This window comes from Thamnophis sirtalis, unplaced genomic scaffold (assembly GCF_051295495.1).
Source record: "Thamnophis sirtalis isolate CommonGarterSnake01/CBP01778 unplaced genomic scaffold, rThaSir2_p1.2 scaffold_1, whole genome shotgun sequence".
NCBI lineage: Eukaryota > Metazoa > Chordata > Lepidosauria > Squamata > Natricidae > Thamnophis > Thamnophis sirtalis.
Window position 1 is genome coordinate 22,570,866 of NW_028261381.1, and position 13,579 is coordinate 22,584,444.

Sequence of the window (13,579 nt, forward strand, 5' to 3'; positions counted from 1 at the left end):
GTAACCCCAGAGCAGTGCAACTTTTGTAATGCAAGCCAGTTGCTAAGCGTCCAGATTGGGATCACATGACCAGAGGACATTCTGATGGTTGTAATTGTGAGGACTACTTGTAGAGGCTTCATAAATAGACTTAATACCAAATGATTGCATAATCTTTGAATTCTGTACAGAAACAATATAGCATTTCCAGTTAATATGACTAGGAATTAATTTTCCAGTTAGCATGATATGTATGTATGTATGTATGTATGTATGTATGTATGCATGTATGTATGTATGCATGTCTTTAATTTATACAGCAGCCTATTTAAAATATATGATTCTGGATTGCTTATACCAGGGATGTCAAACTCAAACTGTCACAGTATAATCATGTGACATATTGGGACCTCCCCCCTTCGCTAAACCGGGTGTGGGCATGGCCAGTGCGTGATGCATCCGGCCCATGGGCCGGGAGTTTGACAGCCCTGGCTTACACCAATAAAAATATATAAAAAACAGAATGCAATGTATTATTTCAGTTATACTTTTGATTTTTTAATAAAAAAAAATTGGTATGAGAAACATTTGTCTTTAGTTCCCTTTATACCTCTTTCATTTAACTTTGTCAGTTTTGGATTTTTTATAACATAGCTTAACAAATTGAGTGGTTGAATTAATATGAATAAGTATATTCTCTGAGTTCTATTATTAAATACAAATATGTAAATAATTCAAATGGCAATATTGGGGTATGTTTATTAAAACAATTTTTAATTGGCTAGATTTTTCTTCATTCTTGTGTTCTTTTTCCTTTTTAAAAGCAATATATTATATGTACAGTATTTGAGAGTGATTTTGATATTCAGCTATTTCTTTGCTCTGATAATAGAGAGTAACTTGCTTGTTCTATTCATGGTTTGCAGCAGATCAAAATGATTTGATATGCTAAGCTTTTTCTGACATGATACGAAGTTTTGACAAACATGCATGGCACAGCAAGTGTCCAATTCTAAAGAGCAAAATAAATGCAAACCACCATTATGGGGAACACAAACAGGCTTTGAAGGCAAGTTATTAGTAAGCAAATAATTGTTGAACTGTTATGAATGGAATAGAATGTTAAAATACGACATGATTGGCTGATGTTACATATGTCCTTGATTACCTTCCTTGTGCTTTTATCCTAATAAGTGACATTCTTTGTATTCCTTTGGACGGCTAGACAGTCTGACACTAAAGAAGAATAAATATTGCATGTGGTACACATTAAGCTGTCATCTAAGACAGCATTTATAAAAAGTAACCGGAGAAATTCATAAGAAATTCTGCACTGCTTTGGTTTCCTTCTGTAGCCGTAATCATCAAACTTCTTGACACATTCAGATTTTCTAACGTGACTTCAGTTTATCATTGCTTAATATGTGAATATTTTTGTGGATTTTTACTTAAAGACATTATTCATTATTAATGTTAATTTGAGTTTTATTTATAAAATGTTGCCTCCAGTAAAGATTTGTAGAAAAATAGCAGTAAGAGTGAAATATATAATAGAAATCTCAAAAATCTTTATAGAAGAACTGAACTAAATACCTTCATGCTGTTAAACTAATATTATATAAATAACTGTCTCCGTTGGGAAAAATAAATAAAGATTTGACTTATTTGAAAGGTGTAATTTATCCGAAATTGAATTTAACGGTGAGGCTAGCTTCTCCCACAAAACTGAAGAAAATGAAGCAAGAATACAATAAAAATAGCAAAGCAAATAAGCTGTTAAATTTCATGTTCTTTAAGTCCAAATATCTAAAGATTTTAACAATTCCTACAAAATAATATTAAGTAATAAATTAGTCTTCAATATATCCACTGACATTTGGAAAAGCACACTCTATATAGCGGTTTTGATAGGATTCAATTAATTTCAGTCTGTTAACATAATGGAGAAGTGCTTGAAAATTAGGCAGCATTATTATTCTGTTGATAAATAAGGTAATAATTTCCAGCTATAAACCCCTTTCTATATCCTATTTATTTGTTTCCTTCCTTCTTTCCTGCCTGCCTATTGTACTAGTTATTTACAATTTATGCTTGTCTACCTTAAATTCATGACTTTGAGTGGCCAACAATAATTAAAAACAGCATAAAAACAGAACAATAAAAATAAAACACATATAGCCTTGTAGGCAAGATAAAACTAAAACCACTAAAATAAAAGTGAGATAACCATTGGGTGGCCTCTGCCACACATCCACATCCCGAACCCCATTGACAGAGGAAACCTTTCAGGCCTCGCGGAGAGGCTTACAGGGCTGGAACCAATCGGATTTCTGAGGGAATACTATTCCCAAGGATGGATATCACAATAGAAAAAGCCTCTCTTCTCCTTATCCCTGACTCCAAAGTAATCGCAACTTGGGCTTTGTGGAACAGTCTCAACAAATTTTCAACACACAAGAATTAGTGTGTTAGTAGGTAGAAATGTTTCATCTTCACCTATGTGGCTGATAGAAGCCTTTTGCTATCTAGTTTGATTCTGCTCAAAGTTTTCTGAAGTACAGGTAGTCCTCGACTTACAGTTCATTTAGTGACTGTTTGAAGCTATAATGGTGCTGAAAAAAGGACCTTACGACCGTTTCCCAACACTTAAAACATTGCAGCATCCGTGTAGTAAAGCAATCAAAATTCAGATACTTGGCAAGTGGTATGTATTTATGGCCGTTGTAGCATCCCGGGGTCACATGATCCCCTTTTGTGACCTTCTGAGAAGCAAAGTCAGTGAGGAAGCCAGATCCACTTAACAACCATATTATTAAATTAACAACTGCAGTGGTTCACTTGACAACTGTGGCCACAAAGGATGTAAAATGGGGCAAAATGCAGTTAACCATGTTCACTTAGCAACATAAATTTTGGGCTCAGTTGTGGTAATAAGTCAAGGACTACGTGTAGCGGCTTGTTCAGAAAAGAAAGGTGGCTTAGCTATGAATCAGCTTTACGTTGGCCCAATAAAAGAATGAACTATCCAAAGGAGGCTCAAATGTTGAAGTCTGTACTCATGGTCAAACAGCACTCAACAAAAGTCTACACTGTTGGGTCTCCTACCATTTGTACCAAATTTAAAGATGAATAAGAGCTGCAAGTGGGATTAGGAAGTTTTAGTTTCTCGATTTTGTTGGTATCATTCTCCAGCTTTAAAGTGATTGTATCAGAGGTGGTATTCAGCAGGTTCTGACCAGTTCTGGAGAACAGGTAGTGAAAATTTTGCGTAATTCAGAGAACCGGTAAACTGTGACTGGCCCCGCCCGCATCTATTCTCTGCCTCCTGAGTACCAGCTGATCAGGAGGAAATGGGGATTTTGCAGTAACCTTCTCCTGGAGTCAGGAAGGAATGCATATTTTACAGTATCCTTCCCCCAAGAGTGGAGAGGGAATGGGGATTTTACAGTATCCTTCCACTCTCACCAAGCCATGCCTACCAAGCCACGCCCACAGAATCAGTAGTAAATTTTTTTGAATCCCACTACTTTGAAATACTTTGTTACAGTGGAACTAATACAGACATCCTTCAAAAGATCTCATTAACAGGATGTGTTTAATTAGTTTTAAAATACTAGAAAATCCTGTACACATAGATGGGTGACTTTGGGGCATTTATTCTCTTTTAGCCCAGTTCACTTCACAGGGTGGTTATTGTGGAGAAAATAGGAGGAAGGTGTATTGGATGTGTTTGCTGCCTTGAGTTATTTGTAAAAATAATAACTAAATATTTTTTACATCAATACTCTTATTGCTATATGAACAGATCCAAATAAATATGTTTATATTGCATCCAGATTTTTATTTTTGTAGGAAATATCTTTTAAAATTCAACACACAATTGTTTCTCGCAAAATAATTTTGTAAGTAATCAAAAGCCAGTGTGTTTGTTACATGTTGTAGTATAGGATGTAGAAAAGTAGTTTGACTTCCACACAGCCACAAGCATTTGTATTAATCTCGATTTAGAATCAATACTCGTTTTGTTAAGAGTACACTTTTTGACATGGATGGAACCTATGGTAGTGATTGGGATCTAAATAATCTATTTGGGTTGAAGAAAGTTTTCTCCCCCAAGTATAACACAGCTCAAATATTACCTTTAACTGTTAACTCTCTAGACCACTACAGAGCACAAAATATTTGCCCAACTGGTAAATTGAACTGTAAGTCCCACTGTGGGAAATTGCTTTGCTGTGCTCCAAACAGCAGTTATCTTAGTAATTGTACCTGAATTCTTTTGTGACTAATAGACCACTGATGTCCTTTTCTCATGACAGACTCTTTTAGTATTTAATTGCAAAAGAAAAATACCTATTCTGACCTGTGTCCTAGTGCTTAGAAATGTTTAGGTAGAATAAGTTTAATTGGTGTTAGGAAGAACGCTGTCCTTGTTCCAGGTTATAGCATATATACCTAGCATTTCACATTCTAAACTGGAGCTCACAACAAGGAGCTTATCAGAGCAAATTGTCCTGTCCGTCCCCTTCCTCACTCAAAACCTAATGACCCTTTATCATCATGGTTTAGATTGCTGGACACAGATGTGAGAAAATACAAGTAATCTACAGGTAACTACAGTAGCTGCACTGATGTTCTCAGGAAACTAACTGCTGAGAAGATAAAAAGCTTCCCACAGAGCCTGTGACTTTCCAGTAGCAAAGCACATCGTGAGCTCATACATGAAGTTTTATTTGTGGAAGACTCACAATAAGATGCATTAGAACATCCAGCAAAAACTGTTTCTATACAAGCTCCAAAAACTTGGTTGTTTTGAAGCTTATTAATTGATAAATTATATAATACAATAAATTCAATGCGTTTTTTTCTGATGGAAAAGAAATGAGAAAGATGTATTAATATTGAAATTATACTTTCAGATTCTAGAGGGCATAATGCATTTCAGACTTGTTTTCTTTATTATATGATAGAAGATTGCAGTATTACTAATAGTAATTGTGGTGCCGTAAGAGAAAAGCTTCGTTAAATCTTTCAATAATTATATTTTAAAAGAAGGGTGCTTGTTGTTAGAAATTGGTGTTAATGTATTAATCACAAAAATAGGTTTGTTAGTGATCAATATGGTTTTCATGTATCTCAACAGAAAGAATGAAAATATAATATACTTTGCCATAATTTACTTTGCTGTAATCTCTTGCTGTGTTTCTGTATTGGATGAAAGTTAAAGTAATTTTACATCTTCACCACTTTTTGCTCCAGGAGAGATAACTAGTATAATTACTTTAAAGTTTGTGAAAGATAAATTGAAAGTTTATTTAAACTGTATTTTATTGACCATCAGTATATAAGATTTCTTAATCAGCTGTTGTTGTTTTTCTCAATACATACGATGCATTAAATATGTTTTATTCATTTTGTCTTATCATTTGAGTTTTCACATAGGCTGCATGAAATGTATATTTATTGTTTGACTGACATATCCTTCAGTATGTTCAGGAACATAATACTTTCTGAGGACAAAGCCTGATATTCGTAAATTCCTTTAAATGACACTCCCGTCCATGATCTCAATATGTAATTTTCCTTAAAATCTTGCATCAAAGATTGATTTTGAAAAAAATGTATACTTGTGGATTAATTTCTTAGATGATGAAATCTGCTTGAAGCATAAAACAATTTATGTTTCAATAATGGTTTGCTATTAGTGCATCTAGCAACGACCTGAGTGAAAATTCTCATGTATGTTATATACTAGAATCTTAGTAAGGTAAGATATTAACTGCTATTAATCTTTCATTATACACTAATCTTTCATTATATGTTAATCATATAAACGGCACTATAGAGATGAGAATGTAATTATTGGTTAGTTTCAATTCAAAGAAAGCATTGCGTTTCCATTTTATTCCCAGTTTTGAACCAGACATTTTTCACTTTTCAGAATTTAATTGTTTTAAGAAATGTATACGTTATTTTATATAGCATATAATTCACAAGATATTTGTCTTCTTTAACCTATCTTTGCACATCTCGACACCTTAACTTGCCAGATGATAAGACTTTTTGACTCCGCATGCTACTGTACCTGGCTTAATTTACCTGGTATCCACATATAATTGACTTTTCCAAATTAATACATATAAATTGAAATTCAGCACGGGATTTTCAGTAGAGGCAAAAAGCAACATATTACATAAGAAGTAAGGTTTTAAAAGTAAGAAGAAGCTTCCAGTCTACCTCCAGATAAACAGTGTGCACTAGAAGAAACTTTCTTCAAAATAATGGCAGAGGGATAAATTGTAATGCATGAATTGTTAAACAGATGATTTAAAGTCATTTCTTTGATCACAGATCCAATTGTAGAGAAGTTATTTCCTGGAGCATTACATCACACATTTGATATATACTATACTAGTGGTGGTGGATTTTGACAGGCAAGTTCTGATCAGGAAGGAAGAGAGACAGCAGTGTAAATAGACTTTAATTTAAATATGTCATCTTGCAATACTGGAATATGACCACTCTTGATACAAGACTTTATCTGGTGGTGGCTATTTTATTTTTTCATGAAGCTTTGCTTGGTTAAGTGCCATCAGATTAAGTTCCCAGTGACTTGCCATCTAGCCTTATCTTTAGTAAAAACATAGAGCTCTTCCCAATATATTATTACATTTTTAAAAATCCTGTACACTCACCTTTGCTTTCCCCATGATACTTTTATTAGTCCATCATCCATTTGCATTGCATTTGAAAACTACGGAGGTTTCTGCTGGAAATCATTGCTTCAAGAGCGAGTCAGACTGGAGAAGTATTTCACAGTAGTCTTGAGAAGCATCTCCAATAATCAGAAGCTGTACATCCTTTTTTCCCTTGCTGCTTCTTAGTGTTCATCTTTTATAGTGATATCCACTGAAAAGAAAAAAAAACCTAGTATGAGCTATTCTGATCTGATCATTGAATATCACTCTTTGTTATCTAGTTTGTCATTGCCTCATTCCCTGTTCTTTTTATTTCTTCAGGCCATTGTTTGTTTTAATCTATTCTTGAGCCCAGGAGAAATAATACCAACACTTCTTTACCATCAACTGTAAACTCATTCTGTCTGTTTAATACTTAACTTCATTCCCAAAATTTTACCTTTGATTTTTACTTTCATAAATAACCTCTTCCATATTTACTTTCGACTAATATTAATGATGGCATTTGTGCATCTCCAATTCTTAATGTTTTAGCCAACAATCTTGATTGCAGCTTTACCTCTTCCAAACCTGCTGCTCTTACATTTCGTGTGCAAATTGAACATTTAAGAAGCTAGTGTCTCTCCGTCCAGCCATCCATCCATCTATCCATTAGAAAAGCCAGTGTTCTGGAATACTCTTTAGCCTAAGTGTTCCAGTTTCTGACATATCAGCCCAATCATATACCTTATTCTAATGAATAAAACAGAAGTAAATTTTGTCTCCCACCCACCTCCATATCCATCTTCTGGTAGTTCTCAGACCTCATTTTCTCCTTTACCTTTTGCTAAACCAACACATTCATTTGTCATTTCTTTCTCCATGTATGGTGCTATTTTGTAAGATTTTAAACAAAACTCTTTTTGTCTGAAGGATTAGTACAAGAGTTTATTAATATATGCGTTCTCTTGCATAACCCTTTATATAGGTGTAATATACTTATTGTATCAGTTTTGAGGCCACCCAGCCTTGCTCCACCCCTGTTGTCATAGAGATGCTAGTTTTTTCCTGCAGCTTTAAGCACTTAAGAGAAGAAGAAGAAAAAAATTAAATTTAGCTGTATGGAAGCCCTGTGTTTCCTATTTGTTTGAATTGTTTTTAGCTGAGCTCTTCATTGGAGCATACATTTAAGAGCCTGAATGGTGTCCACTTGCAAGTTGGAATCATACCAATGCAATCTAGTGAAAGACAGTCATACAGACTTGAGTTTTCCCAATTTTATTCAGCTGAGACGAAATCATTTAATGATGCCAAATAAGCAGTAGCTTGGTCCTTGCCTCAAACCTCTACTCCTAATGAAAATTCTTAGTCATTAAAACATTCTTATCTTTTCCCCTTCTAACAAGATTACTCAAGAGTGAAATTACTTATGTAATGTTGCTGTGGATAAACAAATATTTCTAGCTTAGTTCTACAAGTACTGTGACTTAGTTATATGCTTTGAGTTTATCTAGAATCATTGTATTTCATTACTGGACTTTTCTGCCACTTTGGATGTCATTGATCATAATATTGGACTAACTTTGAAAACGTTCCAGAATAATTCTAGTAATTTTGAGGTGGTGATAGATAGAATCATGCTCATATACATCATCATTGATGTTTGCAAATATTTCTGCTAGATTTGATTTACTGTTTCTTAAATAATCTTAAAAGTTCTTTTTTAAATGCAAAATTGGCAAGCTGCAGAACAAACACTAGTGTCTATTCTCCGGAGTCTTTCTGTAATCTACAAAGGTGCAGAACAACCGCAAGGCTCATTCTGGTGCGTGCCACTGCTCACGGCAAGATGCTGCGAGGCTCGTCTCCCCCCCCCCCCCCGGTGCCGCCGCTCGGACATGCAATTGTCCAAAGTGCCATGCAGCCTCCTGCCTGAGTGGCACAACTGGTGTGATGAGCCTCGCGGCAACCTGCTGTGAGCGGTCGCACTGGCACAATGAGCCACACTGTGGCTGCGAGCGGCCACAGATAGCAGTGGACTTATATACCGCTTCATAGGCCTTTCAGGCCTCTCTAAGCGGTTTACAGAGAGTCAGCATATTGCCCCCAACAATCTGGGTCCTCATTTTACCCACCTCGGAAGGATGGAAGGCTGAGTCAACCCTGAGCCGGTGAGATTTGAACCGCTGACCTGCTGATCTAGCAGTAGCCTGCAGTGCTGCATTTAACCACTGCGCCACCTTGACACAGAAGACACCAGGCAGCGGCATGATGGGTGTCAGGGAGTGCAAGGCATGGTTGCAGTTATCCTAAAGCAGTGATGGGCAACCTTTTTGGCGTGGTGTGTCAAAAATCGGCAAAAAATCGAGCATAACTCGCGTTGTGTGTCACTTCGACAAAAACATAATTTTGCGCAATTTATAGTTTAAACTACAAAAATGTATAATTGCAATATATAATTGTATTTAATAAACCAAAAACAAATTATTTAACATACCTGCTTAGTAACTTCTTTGTTCATCAGTCGATTTCGTATGTTGCCCTTGATATTATTGAACTTGTTTGGGGTGCCGTGAACCAGGGCTGTGGAGTCGGCTGCTTCCAACTCCATGTCCTCATCAACATGCCGCTCCAGCCCACCCCTGCTATGAATATTCCTAGTGACGCGAGGGCGAAGAATATGAATATTCATAGCGGGGGCGGGTCGGAGCGGCATGTTGATGAGGACGTGGAGCTGGAAGCAGCAGACTCCACAGCCCTGCTGTGAACTGAGATAAGTGTGGTGCGGTCGTAACCAACAGTCCCAGGAGTAGACTCTCTGTGCCGGCCTGACTGGAGAGAGGCGCGCACTGTTCCCGCGCTCCTCTCCTGCGGGTCCTCCCTCGCCGCGCTGATGACGTGTGTGCGCACGGCACGCACGCCTTACCAGCAGCCCCTGCGCTCAGAAAGGGGCGGCGGCGATACAGTAAGTGAGTGTGGGCGGAGGAGATCACACGTCCCGCCCCCCCCCGTTCCTCCAGCACAGATTCTTTCATCCTCGGTGGCCGTGCAGGAGCCGAGGATGAATCGCATGAAATCCTGTGCGTGTCACCCCAAATGGCTACGCGTGTCAGCACTGACACGCGTGTCATAGGTTCGCCATCACTGTCCTAAAGTAAGCAGATAAGACATCCGAAGAAAATAAGATGATGTGCTCATATGGAGGCTGAAAAGAAAATAAGACCCAGTCTTATTTGGGGGGAAACATGGTATTAAAACCACAAATATTAAAAATCTGTCACCAAAGTTAAGCTTCTTTTAACAGCCCATTGTTAATCTTGTAGTCCACCTCAGCCTACCTGTAGAGAGGAAAGGGAACTAGGTCTTCAGTGTTTTTTGTTTAAAACTGTCTCAGAAATATCTAACTATGAAATTAGAGCTGGAATGAAAAAGAATTAAAAGGGTGGAGATTGATTACCAAAAAACCTAAGAATGTAAAGGGAGTGGGGGAACCAAGATGCTGCCGCTTTATAAATTGTATTGCAACATCATATACTTTAAAGCAAATTGATTCAGGGCCCAAATGAATTACATACTGTATGCAGTACTTAAATTATGAGTGCTTTAAGAATGTATGGATGGACTATATATAAACCTGGATGATAATAGTTATGTAGCAATATCATAGACAGTGCCAAATAACTAGACATTTGAGAGAAGAAATTTAAATTAAACTGTGAAGGATCTATGAAAAAATAGATTTTTGTGGCTTTTAGAAAGTCTTAACAGAGAGCCTGATATCTCTGCAATATCCAAGGGAGATGGCTGTGGCAAAAGAGTTCTCTTACATGGTCTTTTTAGAAGCAGTGATCCAGAGGAATGAAAAAGTAATTTTAAAGAAGCAAATATGGTATTTTATTTGGAATATCAAATAGATATTCTGAAATTAGAAAAGTCTCATGACTTGTTATCATTTCTTCACTGATTAGTTTTAGAATGAGAGATACAGGTACAGATTAACAGAGTTGGAAAGGACCTTGTAGGACCTTGTTCTTATTGGCTCACTAAATCATTAAATGGTCATGTGCTTAACATATATTACCAATGCCTGGTAATGGAAGGGTTTCCCCTGCATAAAAGAAAGAGATATATCTACTGAAGAAGTGTTTCTGGGGTATCTGTGCAATTATAGATAATCCTTGAACATCCTTCAGGAAAGATGATGAAGATGGGCAGCACTTCAGATACAGATGGATTTCAGTGATTAGGATGCCCAAGGTAGCCATATAGGCCTACAGTTGAATAGCATGTCATTCATGCTAAGTAGCAATCAAAAAGAGAGAGAGGTAGAACTGAGTGTTTGTGTATAGGTTATAGGATATTTGGAACAATGTTTAGGAAGGAAGAGAGAAACTGTGTGTGTGACTTGAAAGGGAAAGAAAACAGAAAAAAAGCATCAAAAGCTACAGAAGTGATGGTTATGGAATGGACACTAAAACAAAATCAGCCTTTGATTTTAAAATCAGATTTTTATCAACTAGGAAAGTTCTTGTTCTTTTGACTGTTTATCACTGTTTATTCTCTATGGCAGTGGTTCCCAAACTTGGCAACTTTAAGACTTGTGGACTTCAACTCCCAGAATTCTGGGAGTTTCTCCTGCAGAGCTGGCTGGAGAATTCTGGGAGTTGAAGTCCACAAGTCTTAAAGTTGCCAAGTTTGGAAACCACTGCTCTATGGCGTTTAAAGTGTCCCCCCCCCCCAATCTCTCTCTCTTTCCCCCTCTTTTCAAATATTTCACATAAGAAAAAAAAACAACTGTGCTAAGGGAAGTGTACATTAGAAATATCTTGACTTAAAAACAAAGCCAAAAAAAAAAAGCCCAATTGAGCTTGGAAGCAACACAAACTGGGATTAAGTGGCATTTAGTTCCTACCAACTTTTGAGACATTCTGCATCAGCAATGTAAGATGGTCTTCTCTGGGCTAAGTAAACTAAAGAGCATCAGATATGATTAGTAAATGGATAAGAGCCATCAGAAAATTCCAGGGAAGTAAAACAAAATCTTGGAGAAAAGCAGTGGCACAAACTACTTCCATATCTCTGCCAAGAAAAGCCATATGGATACATTTCATGCAAAAGTCAAGCTTCACTCCGAAGAGTTTATATTTCCCAAGTCCAGCCTGGATGTCAGTACAAAGATCATAGTAAAGGTAAAGGTTCTCCTTGCACATATGTGCTATTTGTTCCCGACTCTAGGAGTGGTGGTCATCTCCGTTTCAAAGCCGAAGAGCTAGCGCTGTCCGAAGACGTCTCTGTGGTCATGTGGCCGGCATGACTAAACGCCAAAGCACATGGAACGCTATTACCTTCCCACCAAAGATGGTTCCTATTTTTCTACTTGCATTTTTACATGCTTTTGAACTGCTAGGTTGGCAGAAGCTGTGTCAAGTAACGGGAGCTCACTCCCGTTACGCGACGCTAGGGATTTGAACCACCAAACTGCCAACCTTTCTGATCGACAAGCTCAGTGTCTTAGCCACTGAGCCACCGTGTCCCTACAAGATCATGGTAGGACAAGTCAAATAGGGTAATAGTCCTTCAGCCATTGTGCACGATATAACCAAACTCACTCTCAGATTAAGGTGTGTTAATGCAACTTACTTCTAAATAGGTATGTATAGGAAGACTCTATTAGAAGCAATAAAAATAAAATAATACCATATATTACTCTTTCTATTTTCCATAGGATTGCTCTACTGGGCATTTTTCAATAAGTAGAAAGCCTTATACTGACATATCCTGTCTAAAATTAGTTCAAGTTTATCGGTCTATCCTGCTGAACGTAATCCCCCAGACTTCTAAAACTAAAGGTTCAATTCAATGCAATGATTCCGAGTTTCTCTAATAGAAAGATTCAGCAGTTTTCAATCAAGACCTTTATTCCTTCTGTGAATAAATGATGCCTGAAATTTTTATTCTTGTTCTAATGGAATTTCAATGGCCTTCACTGCAAATCTACTGGAAATTTTCGCATATTAAGTGGAAAAAATTAAATGATGTTAACTACATTTTAATGTGATTAAGTCTGACAGGGTCATTATTTCTGCTAATCATTCAGTTTAAAGAGCTCCAACAAAAGTTTATAACAGACAAGATTTTTAATTGTGTATTGACTAAACTAAAGAATGTAAGGCCACTGAAATAAATTGAATGCATTTCCGATGTATACATGCAGAATCTTCTGCTTCTTCAACCTGTACATTAATGACTTTATGATAGTACTTCCAAATTATCTTAAAAATAACAGAAAATGCTTTCTGTTTTCTTTCTTCTATATTCAAGCCCCCCCTTTTTTTTTAATGGCAATAGCTTTAATAGCTATTCAGTTGAGTGAGATTCCCCATTTGTTCTCAGCAATTTGGTTGGTTATTTATTTATTTGATTTATTTATTTGTTTGTTCACTAAATTTATTTGCCACTATCTCACTATGGAGATACGTCCTGACATACATTCAGGACTTCAGTGCATGATGAATCTTCTCTTCCAGAGGATTGATGGCCCTCTCCAAAATATGTTGCATATCAACCTTCAATTTTCCTCCAAAAATATTCCTATGCGATAGGATGGACACACCCACACATCCACATACCATAGATGGCAACATCTAGTTACTTTTTTCTTTTCTACCCTGTTTTCCCCTAAATAAGACCTCCCCGGATAATATGTCCTCCCCAAAAATATTGCAACACAGCAGCAGCCATGAGGTAACCACGTTCGCCGCCTCCTGCACCTCAAAAATAATAAGACCTCCCCCAAAATAAGGCCAAGTGCTTATTTCAGGGGTCAAAAGAAAATAAGACCCCGTCTTATTTTGGGGGAAACATGGTATTCATCTTTTTTTTTTCTTGTATTCCTTCCTTCCTTTTTCTTTCTCCCTGGAATT

The 13,579-nt window shown here is 36.9% G+C and overlaps 1 protein-coding gene and 1 long non-coding RNA gene across 5 annotated transcripts in view; one reads left to right on the plus strand and one right to left on the minus strand.

Moving 5' to 3' along the window:
- Positions 1-13,579, plus strand: part of OLA1 (Obg like ATPase 1) — a 100,652-nt gene that overhangs the window by 62,255 nt on the left and 24,818 nt on the right. The window lies entirely within an intron of this gene.
- LOC148049354 (uncharacterized) overlaps positions 1-13,579 on the minus strand; it is a 42,188-nt gene that overhangs the window by 11,892 nt on the left and 16,717 nt on the right. The window contains exon 2 of the long non-coding RNA XR_015695887.1: positions 6,675-6,888. This is a non-coding gene — a long non-coding RNA (uncharacterized LOC148049354). The remainder of the gene's footprint in view (positions 1-6,674; positions 6,889-13,579) is intronic.